The sequence below is a fragment of the Oncorhynchus nerka genome, linkage group LG5, assembly GCF_034236695.1.
Source record: "Oncorhynchus nerka isolate Pitt River linkage group LG5, Oner_Uvic_2.0, whole genome shotgun sequence".
Classification (NCBI taxonomy): Eukaryota; Metazoa; Chordata; class Actinopteri; order Salmoniformes; family Salmonidae; genus Oncorhynchus; species Oncorhynchus nerka.
Window position 1 is genome coordinate 34,032,760 of NC_088400.1, and position 24,299 is coordinate 34,057,058.

General features: G+C 45.1%; 1 protein-coding gene across 1 annotated transcript in view; it reads right to left on the bottom strand.

Moving 5' to 3' along the window:
* LOC115115811 (testican-1-like) overlaps positions 1-24,299 on the bottom strand; it is a 476,771-nt gene that overhangs the window by 95,923 nt on the left and 356,549 nt on the right. The gene's annotated exons all lie outside the window — the stretch shown is intronic.

Below are 24,299 nucleotides of genomic sequence, written 5' to 3' on the forward strand. Positions count from 1 at the left end.
TGGTAGCCTTTTAATCTTTTAACTTCAGTCTTTATATATTTTAATCTTTAGCATTCAGTCTTTATAAGGTTAAATATCTAGAGATCATTGTGATGTTCTTTTCCATCTAGGCTTTCAAAGTAGTTTTAGACTGAACATTACTTACTCAGTTCCAGGTTGGATGATATTTTAGGGTTTCTGTTTTGCTTCTCAGACAGTTTGCTGGATAGTCCTTGGCAGTAAAAATCCTTGGCAGTAAGAATCCTTCCAGCTAATTTTTACCAAAATTTGGAGTGAACGTTATGTTGTGGAGGGTAGTATTCTGTAACAACGTTTATCCAACCCCTAAATCCATCTCTTTTTTTTATGCTGAAAGATACAGGAGCTCATCGCTCATCTTGCTTTCTTTCATCTGTTCATCTCTCTTTCCCTCTCCCTCTATCTCGCTCTCTCCCCTCTATCTCTCTCTCTCAAATTCCCAATGGCTTTATTGGGATGGAAGTTGTTACCACATACAGTGTAGACACATATAAAATCAATGATGACGAAGAAAGATAATAATAGGAACAATAAAAACACTCAATGAGTATTAACAATTAACCAGACACCACAGTAAGAAATGAGTAACAATAATAATACTCAATGAGTAGTAACAATTAACCAGACACCACAGTAAGAAATGAGTAACAATAATAATACTCAATGAGTAGTAACAATTAACCAGACACCACAGTAAGAAATGAGTAACAATAATAATACTCAATGAGTAGTAACAATTAACCAGACACCACAGTAAGAAATGAGTAACAATAATAATACTCAATGAGTAGTAACAATTAACCAGACACCACAGTAAGAAATGAGTAACAATAATAATACTCAATGAGTAGTAACAATTAACCAGACACCACAGTAAGAAATGACTAACAATAATAATACTCAATGAGTAGTAACAATTAACCAGACACCACAGTAAGAAATGAGTAACAATAATAATACTCAATGAGTATTAACAATTAACCAGACACCACAGTAAGAAATGAATGACACAGTAAGAAATGAATGACAATAATGAACTAGTGATAATGACACAGGAAGCCATGTTAATTCTCTGGTTGGTCGTTCCACTGGCTGTCCCTACGGGTGTGGCTGTCCCTACGGGTGTGGCTGTCCCTACGGGTGTGGCTGTCCCTACGGGTGTGGCTGTCCCTACGGTGTGGCTGTCCCTACGGGTGTGGCTGTCCCTACGGGTGTGGCTGTCCCTACGGGTGTGATTGTCCCTACGGGTGTGGCTGTCCCTGCGGGTGTGATTGTCCCTATGGGTGTGACTGTCCCTACGGGTGTGACTGTCCCTACGGGTGTGATTGTCCCTACGGGTGTGATTGTCCCTACGGGTGTGACTGTCCCTACGGGTGTGACTGTCCCTACGGGTGTGGCTGTCCCTACGGGTGTGACTGTCCCTACGGGTGTGGCTGTCCCTACGGGTGTGATTGTCCCTACGGGTGTGACTCTCCCTGCGGGTGTGACTGTCCCTACGGGTGTGACTGTCCCTACGGGTGTGACTGTCCCTACGGGTGTGACTGTCCCTACGGGTGTGGCTGTCCCTACGGGTGTGACTGTCCCTACGGGTGTGGCTGTCCCTACGGGTGTGATTGTCCCTACGGGTGTGACTCTCCCTACGGGTGTGACTGTCCCTACGGGTGTGACTGTCCCTACGGGTGTGACTGTCCCTACGGGTGTGATTGTCCCTACGGGTGTGATTGTCCCTACGGGTGTGACTGTCCCTACGGGTGTGGCTGTCCCTACGGGTGTGACTGTCCCTACGGGTGTGACTGTCCCTACGGGTGTGATTGTCCCTACAGGTGTGATTGTCCCTATGGGTGTGGCTGTCCCTACGGGTGTGATTGTCCCTACGGGTGTGACTGTCCCTACGGGTGTGACTGTCCCTACGGGTGTGACTGTCCCTACGGGTGTGGCTGTCCCTACGGGTGTGATTGTCCCTACGGGTGTGATTGTCCCTACGGGTGTGACTGTCCCTACGGGTGTGACTGTCCCTACGGGTGTGACTGTCCCTACGGGTGTGACTGTCCCTACGGGTGTGATTGTCCCTATGGGTGTGACTGTCCCTACGGGTGTGGCAGGAAGCTACGTATTTTGCAGCTAATATGGCACAAAGGGTTTTTTCTCCCAATAGATATTGGATTTTCTCCTTTTCTGTTTTGGTTTAAAAAAGTGTTGTATTTGTTTTCAATTTTGGGAAAGAAAATTCCCCGTAAGTCTGTATAGTTCTGGCAGTGTATGAGAAAATGCAGCTCTGTCTCGACCTCTCTCTGAGACCAGAGTGAGCATAGACTGTCCTCTCTGGGTAGCCAGATATGTCTGTGATGACCAGTCTCTATAGCCAGGCTGTCCTCTCTGAGTAGTCAGATCTGTCTGTGATGACCGGTTTCTATGGCCAGGCAGTCCTCTCTGGGTAGCCAGATTTGTCTGTGACAGACGGTTTCTATGGCCAAGCTGTCCTCTCTAGGTAGCCAGATTTGTCTGTGACAGACGGTTTCTATGGCCAAGCTGTGCTCTCTAGGTAGCCAGATTTGTCTGTGACAGACGGTTTCTATGGCCAGTCTGTCCTCTCTAGGTAGCCAGATTTGTCTGTGACAGACGGTTTCTATGGCCAAGCTGTGCTCTCTAGGTAGCCAGATTTGTCTGTGATAGACGGTTTCTATGGCCAAGCTGTCCTCTCTAGGTAGCCAGATATGTCTGTGACAGACGGTTTCTATGGCCAAGCTGTCCTCTCTAGGTAGCCAGATTTGTCTGTGACAGACGGTTTCTATAGCCAGTCTGTCCTCTCTAGGTAGCCAGATTTGTCTGTGACAGACGGTTTCTATGGCCAAGCTGTCCTCTCTAGGTAGCTAGATCTGTCTGTGACAGATGGTTTCTATGGCCAAGCTGTGCTCACTGAGTCTGTACATAGACAGTGTTTTTTCTCAGTCACGACAGTCAGGGTGGTTAGTCTGCCAACATGTGTCTTTCCAATAGGAGATATATTTAGATACGTGATGATTTGGTTGGGACAGGTTTTCTGAGTGCTGTCCTAAGGCTTGAACAAATCGGAATGTGATGAACCCATCAGAATGTGATGAACAAGGTCGTCTGCGCCTGATAAACAAGTGGACAGGTGGAGAGAGACAGATGCTAAACAAAGGAATGAAGAGGATCTGTGTGAAACGAATCCAATGATTATTCATCAAAACCGTCTCGATGAAGGTCTGTAAACAAAAACCTTGTGTGTGTTTGTGTGTGTCTGCGAGTGTGTGAGGCAAAGTGGGTTAATGTGTGAGTGACAGCTGTCAAGAGCCAGAGACAGCACCATATTGAGGGAAATCTAATTTGTTACCCTGTATCCAATAACCAACATACACTACTCAGAAAACACACACACATATATACACATCCCCAACACCCCACATCCCCCTCCACACAACCATCTCTACTTGTCCAGCTCTCTGACTGTAAGGTTTATTGCATGACCTCAGTCAGTGGATGGGCACAGATGGCACCGAGTAGGCAGGTACAGCTAAGATGAGGGTGAACATGGACAACATTACGGGAGGAGGGGACAATGTCATATTTGCCTTTAATTCACTATAACACTGCATATGCAGTACTGTCCTTTTCATACTTCCATCTATCCTGCAGCTTAAAATGCATTTATATATCTGTCTATAGAGAAGCATACAACATCTGCTTCTGGTCAAAGTCTCTATTCCAGACTAATGATAAATGTGGCAGGGGAACAGGTTTGTGTGTAGAGTCTAATGTGAGGTATATTACAACCATCAGGGTGTGTGTGTGAGGAAGAGTGTATCAGGTCTAACCCTGTCTAAGCTGGCTGTCCATCTGGCAGGCAGCTCTCTGCTGGCCGACCCTGGTCACCTTGGCCCTCCAGTGCTCAGAGGCCTGGGAGGGACTGGAAGGCTCCAACACACACGTACTGTACACACACACACACACACACACACACACACACACACACACACACACACACACACACACACACACACACACACACACACACACACACACACACACACACACTTTTTCTTCCGACATACCTAACAGACAGGTTAGGCTAATCATTAAAGCGTTGGTCTATCATGGTCAATGGGCTGTAAAACTGAGAGCTAATTTGATGCCAAAGTTGTTTATCCCTGGTCCTCTTCTCACAGTGAGTGTCTTGCAGAGAAAGATTGTCTGTGCATTGGAGGAGGCCTTCACTTAGTCGATTTCACAAATGAATTGGCAATTTACCTGGCTGAGAGCAGCTCTCCCGTGGCTGTTCATGTTTAGCACCTATACACTGTCGAAGTGATGTCAATATGTTTCTTCACATCTGTCACACACACACACACACGTAAGCACACAACACGCGTTAGCACAGGGAGACGCACACACACAAGATTTTGTACACACAGGAATATGTACGTACACACACACACACAAACACGTGGGATCAGTGGTGCAGTGGAAGGTAAACACACTCAAACTTCTCTCTAGCTCTCTCTCTCTCTCTCTCTCTCTCTCTCTCTCTCTCTCTCTCTCTCTCTCTCTCTCTCTCTCTCTCTCAATGCTATGCACTATTCAGTATGAGAAAGAAAAGTACATAGAAACCACATATTTCTTCTACCATTGTTGTATTAGTAACAAAGGACCCAAATCCACCCGGTTCAGTTCACAATATGAATTCAGCGGTTGGCTGCAGGCTCTATGTGCTTTATTGATTGACCTTGAATATCCTCCCACAGGTGTGATCTCAGCCCCCAGCCACGTTGACCCGAGGGAGAGCAGGGCAGGGAGAGGCACCCTGAGGCTAATGTAAGGGTCAGGGATCACAGTGATCACACCTTGGCTTGCACACAAAAAATAGCATCAAGTTCCATCGTCGACTCGTACAATTGGATATGTACAAACTCTAAAGCAGTTCACCATCACTCATCCAAACATATTATCATACCTACAGTACACCACATACTCCGATGTTACACTTGACATATTTAGGACAGCCCTGTTGTTGTCCAGTGGTTAGTGTGGTCAGAGGAGCTGTAGCATGAGCGTGTCCAGAGTTCATTGGGTCTTATCGTGTTTAATAATGCAGTTCCCTGCTTGGCTCTGGCCTCTGAAGCATAACAAACCCTCTAACCTCCCCAAGAGGAGCAGGATCATCGAAGCCTTAAAACCCTTTGCCATTGAAGGGCGACAGGGCCCCCGAAACAACTGTACCCCGCTCTCTGTTCCACTGTGCCTTTATGGATAATATTCCTCCAGAATAACATGAAACATTCCTCTAGTTGTTGGATGACCAGGCGAGAATCTGAGATATTTAGGGGGACTTTTTACCTAGCACCTGGGTCTTGTAGATGACCTGGAGCCAATGGGTTTGGCGTAAAACAAACATACAGTCAATAATACAGTATAAACAGCCAAATGAGGTGAGATAAGGGAGGTAAAGGCAAAAAGGCCATGGTGGGAAGTAAATACAATATAGGGGCTTTGGTGAATGGATGGAGTAAAAATAAGAGGACAAAGGAGCTAAATAAATAAATACTGTTGCTTGCCCTGTTAGAGGGGGCTATTCAGGTGCAGTCACTGCAAGCTGCCCTGTTAAAGCTAGGGGAGTGTTTTCAGTTTCAGCCAGTCACTGCAGCAACTGCCCTGTTTTGGGGGTGACCAGAGGGCTGGAGTGTTCAAGCTCACTGACCAGCTGAGATAAGGGGGACCCTGTTTGTAGATGACCTGGAGTGTTCAAGCCTCACTGCCAGCTGCCCTGTTAGAGGGGCTTTGGTGAGGATGTTCAAGCCTCACTGCCAGCTGCCCTGTTAGAGGGGAGTGTTCAAGCCTCACTGCCAGCTGCCCTGTTAGAGGGGAGTGTTCAAGCCTCACTGCCAGCTGCCCTGTTAGAGGGGAGTGTTCAAGCCTCACTGCCAGCTGCCCTGTTAGAGGGGAGTGTTCTGACCCCAAATTAATAGCTGTTCAGTTGTACTTGGGTGTGTGTGTGTATCTGTTAGCCTGTGTGTGCATGCATGCATCGGTGTGTGTGCCCATGTCTGTCACAGCATCCGCCATTCCAATCCATTCAGGCATTGCCTCATGTGTTAGATTACTTGTTGGTTATCACTGCATTGTCCTGTTAGAACTGAAGCAAAAATAGCTTTCAGTTGTACTTGGGTTAACATCTGTTAGCCTGTGTGTGCATGCATGCAAATAAATTTGATTTGATTTGATTTTCCATTTGGCATTGTATGTGTGTATGTGTGTGTGTGTGTGTGTGTGTGTGTGTGTGTGTGTGTGTGTGTGTGTGTGCGTGCATGCATTCGTGTGTTTATATGCTTAGTGTTGTCCCCTCCCTGTGTGTGTCGAGGCTGGCAAGGTTACCGGCGGGGGGGGGACGTTAATCCGCCCCTGCTCTCCACAGACACCATCGCCACGGTTTCCTGGCTCCATGGGAACCAGAGAGGGCCGGAGGTGTTGGAGAGTTCTCAGTTAAAAGAGTAAACAGTGTTTCCGGCAAGAGCTGCGGTATTCCATTAAAGAGGAGGGAGCAGAACCACTGAGCCACTTAGCAGACTGGGCAGAACCTCAGGAAAACAAACCCTTCCTGGTCCACTGCTGACTCGTCCTATAGGCTAACCGCACATTAAGGTATTGATCCAGTTAGTGAGGACAGGAATCATAATGATTAGTGGATCTGACAGGTCAGATCAACATCAATAAGTGAGATCAAATAACCATTAACAGGGCTATACAGCGAGAATAGCATTTATATTAGAATTGTTCTTACTAGCATTTATTTTAAAGCCTATTGTCGCAAGGCTTAAACATCCTTCTTTAACCTGTCTCCTCCCCTTCATCTACACTGATTGAAGTGGATTTATTTAACAGGTGACATCAATAAGGGATAATAGCTTTCATCTGGATTCACCTGGTCAGTCTATGTCCTGGAAAGAGTTCCTAATGTTTTGTACACAGTGTAATTGGTCTTATTAACATTTCTATTCAAGACTTTGGTCTTGGATCCATTACGGCCCACACCATAAGGTTTGGCAACTTCATAATCAGGTATTCTTCTCTCCTCTTCTCCTCCTCCTTCTCCTCCGTCTGTCTGACAGAATGGAATGGCAGCCATTAACAAGGCTGGCCTTGTCTCTGATAGATGCTTCCTGCCACTAGCTGTTTTCTTTTGTTCTCTTTTTGTTGTTGTTGTTTTGAAGAAATGATTAAATAAATGGGTGCTTGAACTGTTCCCCACAGGAAATGTCTGACTGTAATTTAAACAATTTGCTTTACTTTGAGCTTCTGATACGCTCATTAAAAAGGTGTTCTCTTCTTCCTTGACCTGGGGGAGGGAGTGAGAGGGGGAGAGCGAGAGAGTGAGAGGGGGAGAGCGAGGGAGTGAGACGGAGGAGTAGAAGCACAAACAAGTTTTTGAAGAGAAAAAAAGGCCCCTCTCTCTCTTTTGGTTAGTAGGATGTCCGCAGGGTGTGATTCTGCTTGGCCTACAGTAGCCCAGGGAGTGAGGGATGGATGAGGATAAAGTGAGGGAGAGAAGAGGATAAATGACAGAGGGATGAAAGACGAGGGAGAGCCTCTGGGGTAGACGAGCGATTTTTAGAATTAACAGGCGAGAAATGAAATATTGAATCTATGGCGGTGTAATATTATTCCTCATGTAATTGAAGAATGGCTGAGATAAACAGAGGGCATTTCAGTCCACATGTTGTAGAGAAAACCACAGTGGCTTATGGGGAAATATGTGTCTGATGCAATGAGGAAGCCTCTAGTTCTAACAGGGAGAGCGAGAGAGAGAGAGCGAGAGTGGGCTTGAGAGAGATAGAGAGAGAGGCCCCAAAGCCCAATTGAAGAGTACTATCACTTTCAAAGCCTGAATATTCATCACTGTCCGACTCTCCTGGAAGCAACATGCACACACACACACACACGCACGAACACACACACACACACAGACACACACAAACACCAACAAATAGAAGCACCCACTCCTCCACAGACACAGTGGATTTGCCAGAATATACCGTTTTTTTCAAGGTTTTGCTCAAAGGAAACCCCTTTAAAAGAACATTTAACGAATGCAAAATAGATTCTTATAATACATGGCCTTCGGGAGGCAGCTTCAAAGCGAAAGCCAAGTTTACACTTTCGAGGGACAGAGGGCACAACTAGTTAATGTAGAGTGATGCTGAACTAGTACGCAACTAGGAACACATCTGCTTACACACACACATGCACACCGATGCTTTGGTCCCTAGGACACATTTACCTCAGGTGAGATATGAGGGCTGACATTAATAACACACCCACACACACACACACACACACGCCTGTTGAGTTGGCTGTAATCGTTTGTCACAGTGGAGTTATTGGCCCACATTTATAACCATCATAATGGGCAGAAGAGAACCACTTACATATTTGAAGAGGGAGAGATGTCGAATCCCCTGGGACGCATGATATTGCAGTACGATGAACGGCCTAATACACACACACACACACACACACACACACACACACACACACACACACACACACACACACACACATACATGCACCCTTACACATACACACAAATGTAGACACACAAGTGCACAAACACACACGGATACACACACACACACACACACACACTCTCTGAGAGCAGCTTATTGGCTCTGTTAGAATAACAGGCCATTTCATTAAATCAAACGTCTCCACTACCGTTGGGTGGTATACCTTATATACCGTGTACCGTTGAAACTATTTCAATAAATCTGAATATGTGTAGCTAATTTTTAAGTAAATACCTGCATTCAACTTGTGCAATACATTAGGAGTTAACGCAGATCACGTTCATCATTTCCCCCATCACATTATTTTTACATCATGAAGCTCACCATAGATCCCCAGAACATTTGAGCCGGTCACGTGTTTGTTTGTAAATAGCAAAACGTGAGAAAGCGGGAGCTGTGTATTTGGTTTAACTGGCTAGTTAGCCATGGCTGGTTACAGGCATAGACCACATTGGGCCCCCAGTCAAAAAACACTCAGTCAGGGTCTCAACTTACTATTGAGAGTAAGAACAGTATTATACACCAGGTGCATGAGCAGTTTTTCTCTTGTCATGTCAGTCACTGAAAGTCACTCAATTAGCCATGTCAGATAACAATTTTTCAATTGGTAGTTAGTCTAGACAGCTATCTAAACTTGTAGTAACCATGGCCAAATCCTGACTGGGCACGCAGGGCATTTGCCCAGGGGCCCTGACTTCAAGGGGCCCCCCATTGATTTTGTTATTTATTGTCACTCAGATATCATAGTAACATGGCATACCATTGCAAAATGTGTAGAATTGCAGAAAATGAACTTTTAAACCTAAAAATGTTCTCTCCAACACCTAGAGGGGGCCACTTAAACGTTTTGCCGCAAGGTGGGCCAAAAAGGTTTAAGCCAGGCCCTCTATTTAGCTAAGTAAGTGGCTGAATTATAATGGAGATGGGGCATCATATTGTGTTATCTTTCTGCCGTGTTTGAGAAGTCAAAGCTCTTTGGATGACTTATCTGTACAGATGCCACTGCTATCTTGATTTCCTTGTGTTTTTTCTCCTCTGTTCTCAGGCCTGCCTTTTCTGCTTGGAGGAGCTCGTCAGTCTGGAGGAGCAGACTGACGGGCTCGTCCAAGCAGAGCAGGCAGGCACGTTGCCCTAGCGGCTCCAGACTCCACACAGACACAGCGTGTACACATGCTGACTCCAGAGCCAGTACTGTTCAAAACTTTTACATTTGCATAATGTCTCTTGTTCACATTTGCTTGTAAATGTCCAACCTCAACAAAAATGACATCTGGACATGAGGTGACACACACGTCCGGCGAGTTGCAGGCACCGAGCTCCAGCGGGATGACTCGACCACAATTTAGGACATTGTCCGGATGGCTGACCATATGTGGGCTATCACAAGAGTCAAACACACCTTATCTGTGGCTTTCTCCGGGGTGTGACGTTCCGACAGACTCCTGGGAGTACAGACACCGTTGGGGGAGTGAATGAACTGATCTTGTTTGGTTTGTTTCAAGAGGTTTGTAAAAGAGCTTCAAACATTGATGTGTTCTATTGTGCCGTAAGTGCTATGGGTATCTTTACTGTGTTTATCCCGTAAGCCTCTGTGTGTATTAGACACAGTATTGTCTCTTGGAGGTTATTCTGAAGAGCCATGTAACCACATTAGTGTTAGCCTATCAGTGATAGTCATTTACTCTGTTGTATTGTATATTCTATTCCATGTACACTGGAATTGTTTGAGTGTCAATTATTTTGTGACTAATAAATCTCATAAGTTTATTTGAGTAGATGCACTAATCGTTTTAAAGAGTAATTCTTTGATTTGACTTTGCGTTTATAAATTTGTAGGTCTATTAGTATACGTTATCTACCCTCTACACATAGCATTCCATTATGCATAGATTCTAACTACATCTATGGCTAAGATAGACTTGATAAATTAAAGCTTAGAGTATGATTGCAATAGACAGCTATAAGCCTCTTAATAATCACATAAAGCTATCTTTGAACAAATGTAATTATAGTATCCGAGTGTTGATGTGTAGACTTGCAAGCTGGCTCGATTCACCGGTATACGTTTATGCTCTATACCCATATAATCAGATTGATGAATGTAGTTTAATAGTATTCAACATCATTTTAACCTCCTACACCTATATATGTATTAAAGGGGGAGACATCCTGGACCCAAACTGTTACAGACCTATATCCATCCTGCCCTGCCTATCTAAGGTCTTCGAAAGCCAAGTCAACAAACAGGTCACTGACCATCTCGAATCCCACCGTACCTTCTCCGCTGTGCAATCTGGTTTCCGAGCCGGTCACGGGTGCACCTCAGCCACGCTCAAGGTACTAAACGATATCATAACCGCCATCGATAAAAGACAGTACTGTGCAGCCGACTTCATCGACCTTGCCAAGGCTTTCGACTCTGTCAATCACCATGTTCTTATCGGCAGACTCAGTAGCCTCGGTTTTTCTGATGACTGCCTTGCCTGGTTCAGCAACTACTTTGCCGACAGAGTTCAGTGTGTCAAATTGGAGGGCATGCTGTCCGGTCCTCTGGCAGTCTCTATGGGGGTGCCACAGGGTTCAATTCTCGGGCCGACTCTTTTCTCTGTATATATCAATGATGTTGCTCTTGCTGCGGGCGATTCCCTGATCCACCTCTACGCAGACGACAACATTCTGTATACTTCCGGCCCGTCCTTGGACACTGTGCTATCTAACCTCCACTGTGCTATCTAACGAGCTTCAATGCCATACAACACTCCTTGCGTGGCCTCCAACTGCTCTTAAACGCTAGTAAAACCAAATGCATGCTTTTCAACCGTTCGCTGCCTGCACCCGCACGCCCGACTAGCATCACCACCCTGGATGGTTCCGACCTAGAATATGTGGACATCTATAAGTACCTAGGTGTCTGGCTAGACTGTAAACTCTCCTTCCAGACTCATATCAAACATCTCCAATCTAAATCAAAATCTAGAGTCGGCTTTCTATTCCGCAACAAAGCCTCCTTCACTCACGCCGCCAAACTTACCCTAGTAAAACTGACTATCCTACCGATCCTCGACTTCGGCGATGTCATCTACAAAATAGCTTCCAATACTCTACTCAGCAAACTGGATGCAGTTTATCACAGTGCCATCCGTTTTGTCACTAAAGCACCTTATACCACCCACCACTGCGACCTGTATGCTCTAGTCGGCTGGCCCTCGCTACATATTCGTCGCCAGACCCACTGGCTCCAGGTCATCTACAAGTCCATGCTAGGTAAAGCTCCGCCTTATCTCAGTTCACTGGTCACGATGGCAACACCCACCCGTAGCACGCGCTCCAGCAGGTGTATCTCACTGATCATCCCTAAAGCCAACACCTCATTTGGCCGCCTTTCGTTCCAGTTCTCTGCTGCCTGTGACTGGAACGAATTGCAAAAATCGCTGAAGTTGGAGACTTCAGATCTCCCTCACCAACTTCAAACATCTGCTATCTGAGCAGCTAACCGATCGCTGCAGCTGTACATAGTCTATCCGTAAATAGCCCACCCAATTTTACCTACCGCATCCCCATACTGTTTATATTTATTTACTTTGCTGCTTTTTCCACACCAATATCTCTACCTGTACATGACCATCTGATCATTTATCACTCCAGTGTTAATCTGGAAAATTGTAATTATTCGCCTATGTAATGGTTTTCTTCTATCTCCTCCTCGGAAGAGGAGGTGTAGCAAGGATCGGACCAAAATGCAGCGTGGCTATTGCAATCCATGTTTATTAAATAATAAAGAAACACGAACTTTACAAACTCAACAAAACAATAAACGTAATGAAAACCGAAACAGCCTAAACTGGTGCAAACTAACAACAAGGACACTAAGGACAATCACCCACAATACAACCAAAGAATATGGCTGCCTAAATATGGTTCCCAATCAGAGACAACGATAACCACCTGCCTCTGATTGAGAACCACTCCAGACAGCCATAGACTTTCCTAGAACACCCTACTAAGCTACAATCCCACTAACATACACACCAAAACCCCCAGACAAAACACACCACAATACAAAAACTCCATGCCACACCCTGGCCTGACCCAATACATAAAGATAAACACAAAATACTTAGACCAGGGCGTGACAGAACCCCCCCCCCTAAGGTGCGGACTCCCGAACGCACCTCAACACAATAGGGAGGGTCCGGGTGGGCGTCTGTCCATGGTGGCGGTTCCGGCGCGGGACGTGGACCCCACTCAGTTAATGTCTTAGTCCCTCTTCCTCGCGTCCCTGGATAGTCCACCCTCGCCGCCGACCATGGCCTAGTAGTCCTCACCCAGAACCCCACTGGACTGAGGAGCAGATCGGGACTGAAGGACAGCTCGGGACTGAGACAGCTTGGGACTGAGGGGAAGCTCGGGACTGAGAGAAAGCTCGGGAGTGAGAGAAAGCTCGGGAGTGAGAGAAAGCTCGGGAGTGAGAGAAAGCTCAGGAGTGAGAGGAAGCTCAGGAGTGAGAGGAAGCTCAGGCAGGTAGATAGATCTACCAGATCCTGGCTGGCTGGTGGTCTCAGCAGATCCTGGCTGACTGGCAGATCCTGGCTGACTGGTGCTACTGGCAGATCCTGGCCGACTGGCACTTCTGGCAGATCCTGGCTGACTGGCAGATCCTGGCTGACTGGCAGATCCTGGCTGACTGGCAGATCTGGAAGAGTCTGGCTGACTGGCAGATCTGGAAGAGTCTGGCTGACTGGCAGATCTGGAAGAGTCTGGCTGACTGGCAGATCTGGAAGAGTCTGGTTGACTGGCAGATCCGGAAGAGTCTGGTTGACTGGCAGATCCGGAAGAGTCTGGCTGACTGGCAGATCCGGAAGAGTCTGGCTGACTGGCAGATCCGGAAGAGTCTGGCTGACTGGCAGATCCGGAAGAGTCTGGCTGACTGGCAGATCTGGAAGAGTCTGGCTGACTGGCAGATCTGGAAGAGTCTGGCTGACTGGCAGATCTGGAAGAGTCTGGTTGACTGGCAGATCTGGAAGAGTCTGGCTGACTGGCGGTGCTGGGCAGACTGGCGACGCTGGGCAGACTGGCGGCGCTGGGCAGACTGGCGGCGCTGGGCAGACTGGGCAGACTGGCGGCGCTGGGCAGACTGGCGGCGCTGGGCAGACTGGCGGCGCTGGGCAGACTGGCGGCGCTGGGCAGACTGGGAGCACTGGCGACGCTGGGCAGACTGGTGGCGCTGACCAGACTGGCGGCGCTGGGCAGACTGGCGGCGCTGGGCAGACTGGAGACTCCGGCAGCGCAGGAGAGGAGACAGGCTCTGGCTGCGCTAAACAGGCGGGAGACTCCGGCAGCGCAGGAGAGGAGACAGGCTCTGGCCGCGCTAAACAGGCGGGAGGCTCCGGCAGCGCAGGAGAGGAGAAAGGCACCGACAGCGCTGGAGAGGCGAGGTGCACTGTAGGACACTTGGCTGCGCTAAACAGGCGGGAGGCTCCGACAGAGCAGGAGAGGAGACAGGCTCTGGCCGCGCTAAACAGGCGGGAGACTCCGGCAGCGCAGGAGAGGAGAAAGGCACCGACAGCGCTGGAGAGGCGAGGCGCACTGTAGGCCTGATGCGTGGTGCTGGAACTGGTGGTACTAGATCGAGGACACGCACAGGAAGCCTGGTGTGGGGAGCTGCTACCGGAGGACTGGAGTGTGGAGGTGGCACAGGATGGGCTAGACCGTGAAGGCGTACTGGAGATCTTGAGAGCAGTGTTGGCACAGGACGTGTAAGGCTAGGGATGTGCACAGGAGGCCTGGTGCGTGAGGCTGGCACCAACTTCACCAGCCGACTAACACGCACCTCAGGACGAGTATGGAGCGCTAACCCAGGTGCCATCAAATCCCCGACACGTTCCGTCGGTCGAATTCCATGCAAAAAGCACCAACACAGCAACTCCCTCATTTCTCTCTCCTCCAATTTCCCCATTAACTCCTTCACAGTCTCTGTTTTGCTCACCTCCAACACCGGCTCTGGTTCTGGTCTCCTCCTTGGCTCCTCACGATAAACAGGGAGAGTTGGCTCAGGTCTGACTCCTGACTCTGCCACACTCTCCCTTAGCCCCCCAATACATTTTTGGGGCCGATTCTCAGGCTTACGTCCGCGTCGCCGTGCTGCCTCCTCATATCTGCGCCTCTCAGCTTTCACCGCCTCCAGTTCCTCCTTGGGGCGGCGATATTCTCCAGCCTGAGCCCAGGGTCCTTCTCCGTTTAGGATTTCCTCCCATGTCCAGAAATCCTTATAGCGCTTCTCCTCTTTGGGCTGCTCCTGCCTGTTGACACGCTGCTTGGTCCGTTTGTGGTGGGTGATTCTGTAACGGTTTTCTAATGGTGAAGGAGAGTCGGACCAAACTGCAGCGTGTAGATTTCGATCCATGTTTAATAAAACAACGTAACACGAATCAAAATACAAACTCAACAAAACAATAAACGTAATGAAAACCGAAACAGCCTAAACTGGTGCAAACTAACACATAATCTGCTAAATGACTTAAATGTAAATGTAAGACACTAAGGACAATCACCCACAATACACCCAAAGAATATGGCTGCCTAAATATGGTTCCCAATCAGAGACAACGATAACCACCTGCCTCTGATTGAGAACCACTCCAGACAGCCATAGACTTTCCTAGAACACCCTACTAAGCTACAATCCCACTAACATACACACCAAAACCCCCAGACAAAACACACCACAATACAAAAACTCCATGCCACACCCTGGCCTGACCCAATACATAAAGATAAACACAAAATACTTAGACCAGGGCGTGACAGCCTACCTCCTCATGCCTTTTCCACACAATGTATATAGACTCTCTTTTTTTCTACTGTGTTATTGACTTGTTAATTGTTTACTCCATGTTTACTCCAACAGTTGAGTTGAGGTATTTTACTGTCTTAACGAGAAGACAAGGTGTAGACCCCTGGGTCTGACTAGCTCTGTAGTCTGGGCTCCAGTGCTGGGTGAAGGCTAAGTGAAGACTGGGTGAAGGTTCAGTGAAGGCTGGGTGAAGGCTGGGTGAAGGCTCAGTGAAGGCTGGGTGAAGGCTGTTTGACTGTAAGTGTTGCAGTGAAAGGGAAGGTTAGCTGTGTTCTTATTACACACTGAGCTTGGATCTACGATCCTTCAGCTCCATACAACTACCTTAGAGAAATAACGTGACCCCAGAACACACACCAATTACCTCTTGTGTGTGTGTGTGTTTATGTGTGCGTGCATTTGTGTGTGTGTGTGTGTGTTTATGTGTGCGTGCATTTGTGTGTGTGTGTGTGTGTGTGTGTGTGTGTGTGTGTGTGTGTGTGTGTGTGTGTGTGTGTGTGTGTGTGTGTGTGTGTGTGTGTGTGTGTGTGTGTGCGTGTGTGAGTGTTGGTGACAGCTTAACACCTGACTCCTGACTCTTCTAGTCATCCTTTAATATTAAAATTCTCCAGGAACACACACACTGATACAAGATGAGGACCTGTCTGCGTAGGCTGTGTTCAGACCATAGCCTTTTCCTCAGTGTCAGATATAATTGCCCAGCGAGGTTGTGTTTTCTGTATGGCTGCCAACATCTGATGTTCTCTCTCTAGAGTGCCATTTATCTGATCCATGGTGTGTGTGTGTGTGTGTATGTGTGCGTGTGTAGTGCACTTGCAGTTGCAGTTTTGTACACTGCAATCTAGAATCTAAAATAGTTATTTTCAACTTTTAAGAACCCTTTTGGTTCCAGGTAGAACCTTTTCTACAGAGGGTTCTACATGGAACCCAAAAGGGTTCTACCTGGAACTCAAAAGGGTTTTACCTTGAACCAAAAAGGGTTATTTTATGGGGACAGCCAAAGCACCCATTTGGAACCCTTTTTTCTAAGAGTGTATGTGCCTGCATGTGTGTCGGTACATAAACTATAAATCCATGTCCCCCTGAATATGTCTGTGTGTGCGTGACACACACCTCTTCATGTCTGCTTCTGGAATATATTTTCCTTATTCCTCTTTGTCTGTCTCTATGTCTGAACGTGCCAAATAATGCTGTTTGTCCTGTCTGTTTATCTGTCTGTCTGCACTTTGTCCTCCCTCCTGGTGTTAAGTGGCCCTGACTCCTCGCATGCCCGTCTAGTTCCAGTCACAACACAGCAGTGCACCCTGGGAGAGCTTCTGTCTGGGATGCAACATACAGAAGTAGGAGTCAACAGGGGTCGCACACAAAGCGTTGTGGCAGGCAACGTCTGGAATCACTGCCTGTGTCCCACTGAGCCCTCCTGTTTCCATTTGCCATGTGTTAAACAGGACCAGAGCGGCTGAGCTATGGCAGAGCTGTGAGCCATTCTGACTCGGGCTGTATGTTTTTCCTCCAGAGACAGTGCTGGGGTTTCCGCCACTGCCATTCTGGCTCCCACATCACTCTAGTTGCAGAGCACTGGTCAGCAGCCATTATGAATTCTGGCCGGAATGATTGTTTACTTTTTTTGGGGGGGGGGAGGGGGGTCTTTCTCTCTCTATCTCTCACAGGGTCTATTTCTCTTTGACTTTTTACACATTTTGTTGTGTTACAGCCTGAATTTAAAATGTATTAAATTGAGATTTTGTGTCACTGTCCTACACACAATACCCCATCATTTCAAAGTAGAATTATGTTTTTAGATGTTTGGTTTTTACAAAATATTTAAAAATGAAAAACTGAACTGTCTTGAGTCAATAAGTATTCAACCTCTTCGTTATGACAAGCCTAAATAAGTTCAGGAGTAACAAGTCACATAATAAGTTGCATGGACACACACTGTTTCAATAATAGTGTTTAACATGATTTTTGAATGACTACCTCATCTCTGAACCTCACACATACAATTATCTGTAAGGTCCCTCAGTCGAGCAGTGAATTTCAAACACAGTTTCAACCACAAAGACCAGAGAGGTTTTCCAATGCCTCACCAGAGAGGTTTTCCAATGCATTGCAAAGAAGGGCACCTATTGGTAGTTTGGGTAAAAATAAAAGCAGACCTTGAATATCCCTTTGAACATGGTGAAGTTATTAATTACACTTTGGATAGTGTATCAATACACCAGTCACTACGAATATACAGGAGTCCTTCCTAACTCAGTTGCCAGAAAGGAAGGAAACCACTCAATTTCACCATGAGGACAATGGTGACATTAAAACAGTTACAGAGTTTAATGGCTGTGATAAGAGAAAACTGAGGATGGATCAACAACATTGTAGTTACTTCACAATACTAACCTAAATGACAGAGTGAAAAGAAGGAAGCCTGTACAGAATAAAAATGTTCCAAAACATGCATCCTGTTTGCAACAAGGCAATAAAGTAAAACTGAAAAAAATGTGGCAAAGCAATTCACTTTTTGTCCTGAATACAAAGCATTGGGGCAAATCCAACACAACACATCACTGAGTACCACTCTTCATATTGTCAAGCATTATGGTGGCTGCATCATGTTATGGGTATGCTTGTCATCGGCAAGGACTAGGGAGTTTTTTTAGGATACAAATAAATGGAATAGCGCTAAGCACAGACAAAATACAAGATGAAATCCTGGTTCAGTCTGCTTTCCAACAGACACTGGGAGACCAATTCACCTATCAGCAGGACAATAACTTACCACAAGGCCCAAAATGCCAAGATGACATTGAATGTTCCTGAGTGGACTAGTTACAGTTTTGACTTAAATTGGCTTGAAAATGGCTGTTTAGCAATGATCAACAACCAACTTGACAGAGCTTGAAGAATTTTTAAATGCATAATGTGCAAATATTGCAAAATCCTGGTGTGCAAAGCTCTTAGAGTCTTACCCAGAAAGACTCACAGCTGTAATCACTCTTAGAGACTTACCCAGAAAGACTCACAGCTGTAATCACTCTTAGAGACTTACCCAGAAAGACTTACAGCTGTAATCACTCTTAGAGACTTACCCAGAAAGACTCACAGCTGTAATCACTCTTAGAGACTTATCCAGAAAGACTCACAGCTGTAATCACTCTTAGAGACTTACCCAGAAAGACTCACAGCTGTAATCACTCTTAGAGACTTACCCAGAAAGACTCACAGCTGTAATCACTCTTAGAGACTTACCCAGAAAGACTCACAGCTGTAATCACTCTTAGAGACTTACCCAGAAAGACTCACAGCTGTAATCACTCTTAGAGACTTACCCAGAAAGACTCACAGCTGTAATCACTCTTAGAGACTTACCCAGAAAGACTCACAGCTGTAATCGCGGCCAAATGTGGTTCTAACACGTATTGACTCAAGGGTGTGAATGCTTGTGTAAATTAGATATTTCTGTATTTCATTCTCAATAAAATTGCAAAAAAATCTTAAAACATGTTTTCACTTCGTCATTATGGGGTATTATGTGTACATGGGTGAGAGAAAAAATGTATTTAATCCATTTTGAATTTCAGGCTGTAACACAACCAAACGTGGAATAAGTGGAATAAGTAATACTTTCTGAAGGGGCTGGTTAACCATCAGATCCTTTTGTAGGGGTGTGGGGCATCGGTGTTCTATGTTCAGTACAGTGGACAGGGAGAGGAGCTTGGTTCTAACTTTGCTGGTCCATTAAAATGAAATAATGTTTGTATTTTAATTATGTAGCTATTGGGCCAATAAAGGTATGTTTTAAACAAACAAATCGTTCTCTCTGGAAGAAGTGGAGTCTCTGACCTATGGGGTGAAAGGTCATCCATATTAAAAGCCCAATTATTGTCAGTGAGGCGTCTCTGCATTGGCCTAAATAAACCAGGAAGTTCCATCAAATATTCAACAAGGTCTTGGATTTGCTCCTCTGTTCTGTCTCTGTCTGTCTGTTCTGTCTGTTCTGCCGGTCTGTCTGTTCTGTCTATTCTATTTGTTCGTCTGTCTGCCTGTCTGCCTGTTCTGTTTATATCCTTCCTTATTTTTCTCTCTGTCATGCCTCACTTTACTGCAGTCTCACTGTCTGTCCATGTGTCTGTGTGTGTGAATAACTGAATAACTGACCCATTTGTTTGAGTTATACCACATGCAGCAGTCTGTTCCAACCCATTAGGGACTTTCTCTCTCCTGTCTTTGAAGCCTTTGAGTGATATCGGTTGAATGTCAATCCACAAGACAAAGGTAACCCAGGAAAAAGACAGGAGCGAAGACAACACAACCACACACACACACACACACACACACACACACACACACACACACACACACACACACACACACACACACACACACACACACACACACACACACACACACCCCCATATCCCCCTCCACACACACACACACAACCAAACACACACACACAACCACACACACACACACACACACACACACAACCACACACACAACCACAACCACACACACACACACACCCAAACACACACACACACAGAGTCTGAATAAATGGTCATGACCGGGATGTTCTAGTCATTAGTGTCTAGCCCGCCCCCCCGTAGTGAAACAAGCAGGGTAGAGGAAAGCCATGTAAAGGCCTGACATTCAAAGAACCCTGCAAAAATAAATGAGCCTGATAAGTATTCTCCGTCATGTTCTGTGTAATGCATCTGACAGATAGGCTTCTGAAGAACCACGAGAGCCGGGAGCTAAAAGGCATCTCTTTCATGTTAGCATACACATACATGCAGATATTACTGGTGAGATACACTACCGTTCAAAAGTTTGGGGTCACTTCGAAATGTCCTTGTTTTGAAAGAAAAGCACATTTTTTTGTCCATTAAAATTATATCAAATTGATCAGAAATACAGTGTAGACATTGTTAATGTTGTAAATGACTATTGTAGCTGGAAACTGCTGATTTTTAATGGAATATCTACATAGGCGTATAGAGGCCCATTATCAGCAACCATCACTCCTGTGTTCCAATGGTACGTTGTGTTAGCTTATCCAAGTTTATCATTTTACAGTTTTTTCCAACTGCTTACACACAAAATCTTTTCATGTCACACAATTTTTGAAACCTCTCACTCAAAGTGCAAAACTACACACCAAATATCCAAAACCATAAGCTGTTTCTCAGCCTTTGACTCAGTTATCAATTGCATAAAACACTTTTTTCAAAACACTACACACAATTCTCTACCTAAAACACAAAAATCTAACAGGAAGTGACTTGCTTTCCTTTTCCAAACACAACCAATCAAAATGCTACAATTATTCAGCAGGTCACACACACACTCCTCACATGTGCAAACACTAATAGCTTAACTGATCACTTACCAATCACTGCTTTACTGTAGTATAGGCCTATAAATAGGTCAAAGGTCAGATTACCTGTTTTGAACAATGGATACCAACAATGGACAGAGAGCAAGAGGAGTAGGAGGGAGAGAAAGAGGAAGACGGGGACAAAGAAGAGAAGGAAGGAGAGCCATCTATGATGAGATTAGGGCAACACTTGTTGATCATGTGATCAACCACGGTTTGACCATGAGAGAGGCTGGACTGAGAGTCCAGCCCAACTTGAGTCGATTTACAGTGGCGTCCATAATTCGAACCTTCAGAAATGAGAACAGGTATTCAACTATCTAATGACTATTTTAGCATTACAGTAATGTACTGTAAAATACGTATGACTGCATAGTATTGCATAAACATTTGTAACTCTAAGCCATCCATTTACTGCACTGCATTGAATGAATAAGGTTGGTTATCATGCTGTACTACATTTTTTTGTACATTGTTTACAGTTCCTATGCTGAACACATACTGTGTTTGAATTCTGTACAGAGTGGAAAGGCAAAGACATCATGGAGGACGAGGACGCTTGTTTACAGATGTACAAGAGACTGCAATTATAAATATGGTCTATGTGGGGACATAGAGGTTGCCTCTGTCCAAGGTTGGATACGCCATGCTAGGAGATTCTTCCCTCGATGTTTGGCAAGAGAAAACCTATCTTGTGATGTGGACGAAGTATCGTGGCCAGACTCAGGCCAGAGAAGAGATGAAACGTAGTTTAGCACTGGTGACTGCCCCCCCCCCCCTGCCAATTCCTGTACTGCCCCCTTGGGACGCCACACACACAATTGTGTTCTTTACTGTATTCTAAAGAATATACTTTTGGTTTACATATGTTTATGGTTTTGTTGTATGCTACTGTATACAACAGTAATGTTTGGCCTAATAAATATTTTCTGTTTCTACATTGCATTGGTGTTTACAGTGTACTTGTTACCCCTCTCAGCAGATTACTTTCACTGTAGAACATTGTATTGAAATGTAGATATAAGCCTATGAAAGACCAAAGAGCTTTAGATTTAGAACAACAGTGTTTACATGGTATATCCAAAAATGTATTATTATGAAAGCAGTGTTTGCCATTTGATGCAAATCCTTCATTCCGACATGTGTTTATGGCATTTTGAATGCAGTGTTACATTTTGAAGGAGATGTGAGGCATTTTGCATTTTGTGTGTGCAGTTTTGGGAATTGTGTGTAGAGTTTTGAAGAAAAGGAGACAGTTTTGAAAACGTGTGTAAGCAGTTGGAAAAAACTGTAAAAGGTTAATTGATCATTAGAAAACCCTTTTGCAATTATGCTGGCACAGCTGAAAACGGTTGTCCTGATTAAAGAAGCAATAAAACTGGCCTTTAGACTAGTTGAGTATCTGGAGCATCAGCATTTGTGGGTACGATTACAGGCTCAAAATGGCCAGAAACAAATAACTTTATTTTGAAACTTGTCAGTCTATTCTTGTTCTGAGAAATGAAGGCTATTCCATGCGAGAAATTTACAAGAAACTGACAATCTCGTACAACGCTGTGTTATACTCCCTTCACAGAACAGCGCAAACTGTCTCTAACCAGAATAGAAAGAGGAGTGGGAGGCCCCAGTGCATGACTGAGTAAGAGGAAAAGTACATTAGAGTGTCTAGTTTGAGAAACAGACGCCTCAACTGGCAGCTTCATTAAATAGTACTCGCAAAACACCAGTCTCAACGTCAACAGTGAAGAGGTCACTCCGGGATGCTGGCTTTCTAGGCAGAGTTCCTCTGTCCAGTGTCTGTGTTCTTTTGCACATCTTTAATCTTTTCTTTTTATTGGCCAGCCGGAGATCAGCCAGCATCCCACACCCACACACAGTCGCCTCTTCACTGTTGACGTTCAGACTGGTGTTTTGCGGGTACTTTTTAATGAAGCTGCCAGTTGAGGACTTGTGAGGCATCTGTTTCTCAAACTAGACAGTCTAATGTACTTGTCCTCTTGCTCAGTTGTGCACCGGGGCCTCCCTCTTTCAGAAACAAGCACATTTCTATGTGACCCAAACATTTTTAATGGTAGTGTATGTGCAAGGTCCACTAGATTAAAAACGGAATATTTTACACTCCAGATATAAAATCAATGTAATCTAATTAAATGTTTTAAATGAAATTGTCTATGCAAACAACATTACCGAGAGCATGTCAGCCCACTGTACCTACACCAGGTTGCTTAGGGAACCTCAGCCCACGCTAAGCCACCATACGATACAAATGTGACATCTGAAAGATTCTTTCCCTATATTATTACATTCTAAACACTCCACACTGCTAAGAGGATTTTTGCCTGCGCCTGTTCGTGCTACTTTAAAGGTGCAGTGCAGTCATTTTTATCTCAATATCAAATCATTTCTAGGTAAAAAATTAAGTACCTTACTGTGATTATTTTCAAAACAAAATTGTCCAAAATAAGCAAAAATAGTTTCTGAAAAAAAAAGAGAAATGTCTCAAACAAAAATTTGGCTTGGACTGTCTGGAAGTGGTCTGAGTGGGGAGGGGAAAACTGAAAACTAGCTGTTATTTGCAGATAGGTTTGGAACAATTTTACTTATTGGCCTATTAACTAATTTACTGTCTGGTGATGTCACCTGGCAGGCCAGAACTCCATCCCACCAAACAAGTTCTTACACTAAAAGGACATTATCATAATTTTCACAATTTCACAGTATTATTCCAACCTCATAGTGTCACAATATACAGTGAGCTCCAAAAGTATTGGAACAGTGACATTTTTGTTGCTGTTTTGGCTCTGTACTCCAACACTTTGGATTTGAAATGTGTGCTAGGAATATGGGACCAAATACTACAATTTTGACTACTTTAAAACACATATAAGTACATTTGTCCCAATACTTTTGGTCCCCTAAAATCGGGGGACTATGTACAAAAAGTGCTGTAATTTCTAAAAGGTTAGGGTTGGAATGATTATAGCTGACAGTCTGCACTTTAACCTCATAGTCATTTCATCGTTTCAAAAGTGCTGGAGTAAAGAGTCAAAGCAACAACAAAAATGTCACTGTTCCAATACCTTTGGAGCTCACTGTATATAAAAGACAGGCAAATCACGTTTTTGACTGCACTGAGCCTTTAATTCTCCATATTAGCCCCTGCTTTCATGTTAGCCTTGACTAACACGCCACATTGCTACCTTCATGTTAGCTTCCGCTAATGCACCATAATACTGCTTTCATGTTAGCTTTGGCTAACACGTTACTTTACTACCTACATGTTAGCTTCTGCTAATACACCATCCTACTGCTTTCATGTTAGCCTTGGCTAACACGCTACATTTAGCCTACGCTATCACACCACTCCTTTGATCCTCCAGTGAGAATTAGCTACACTGCTAGTTTATCTACCACAGATGACAGCCGTGGGCTGAGGGTATCACACACACACTCACAGAGAGAGACAACACCT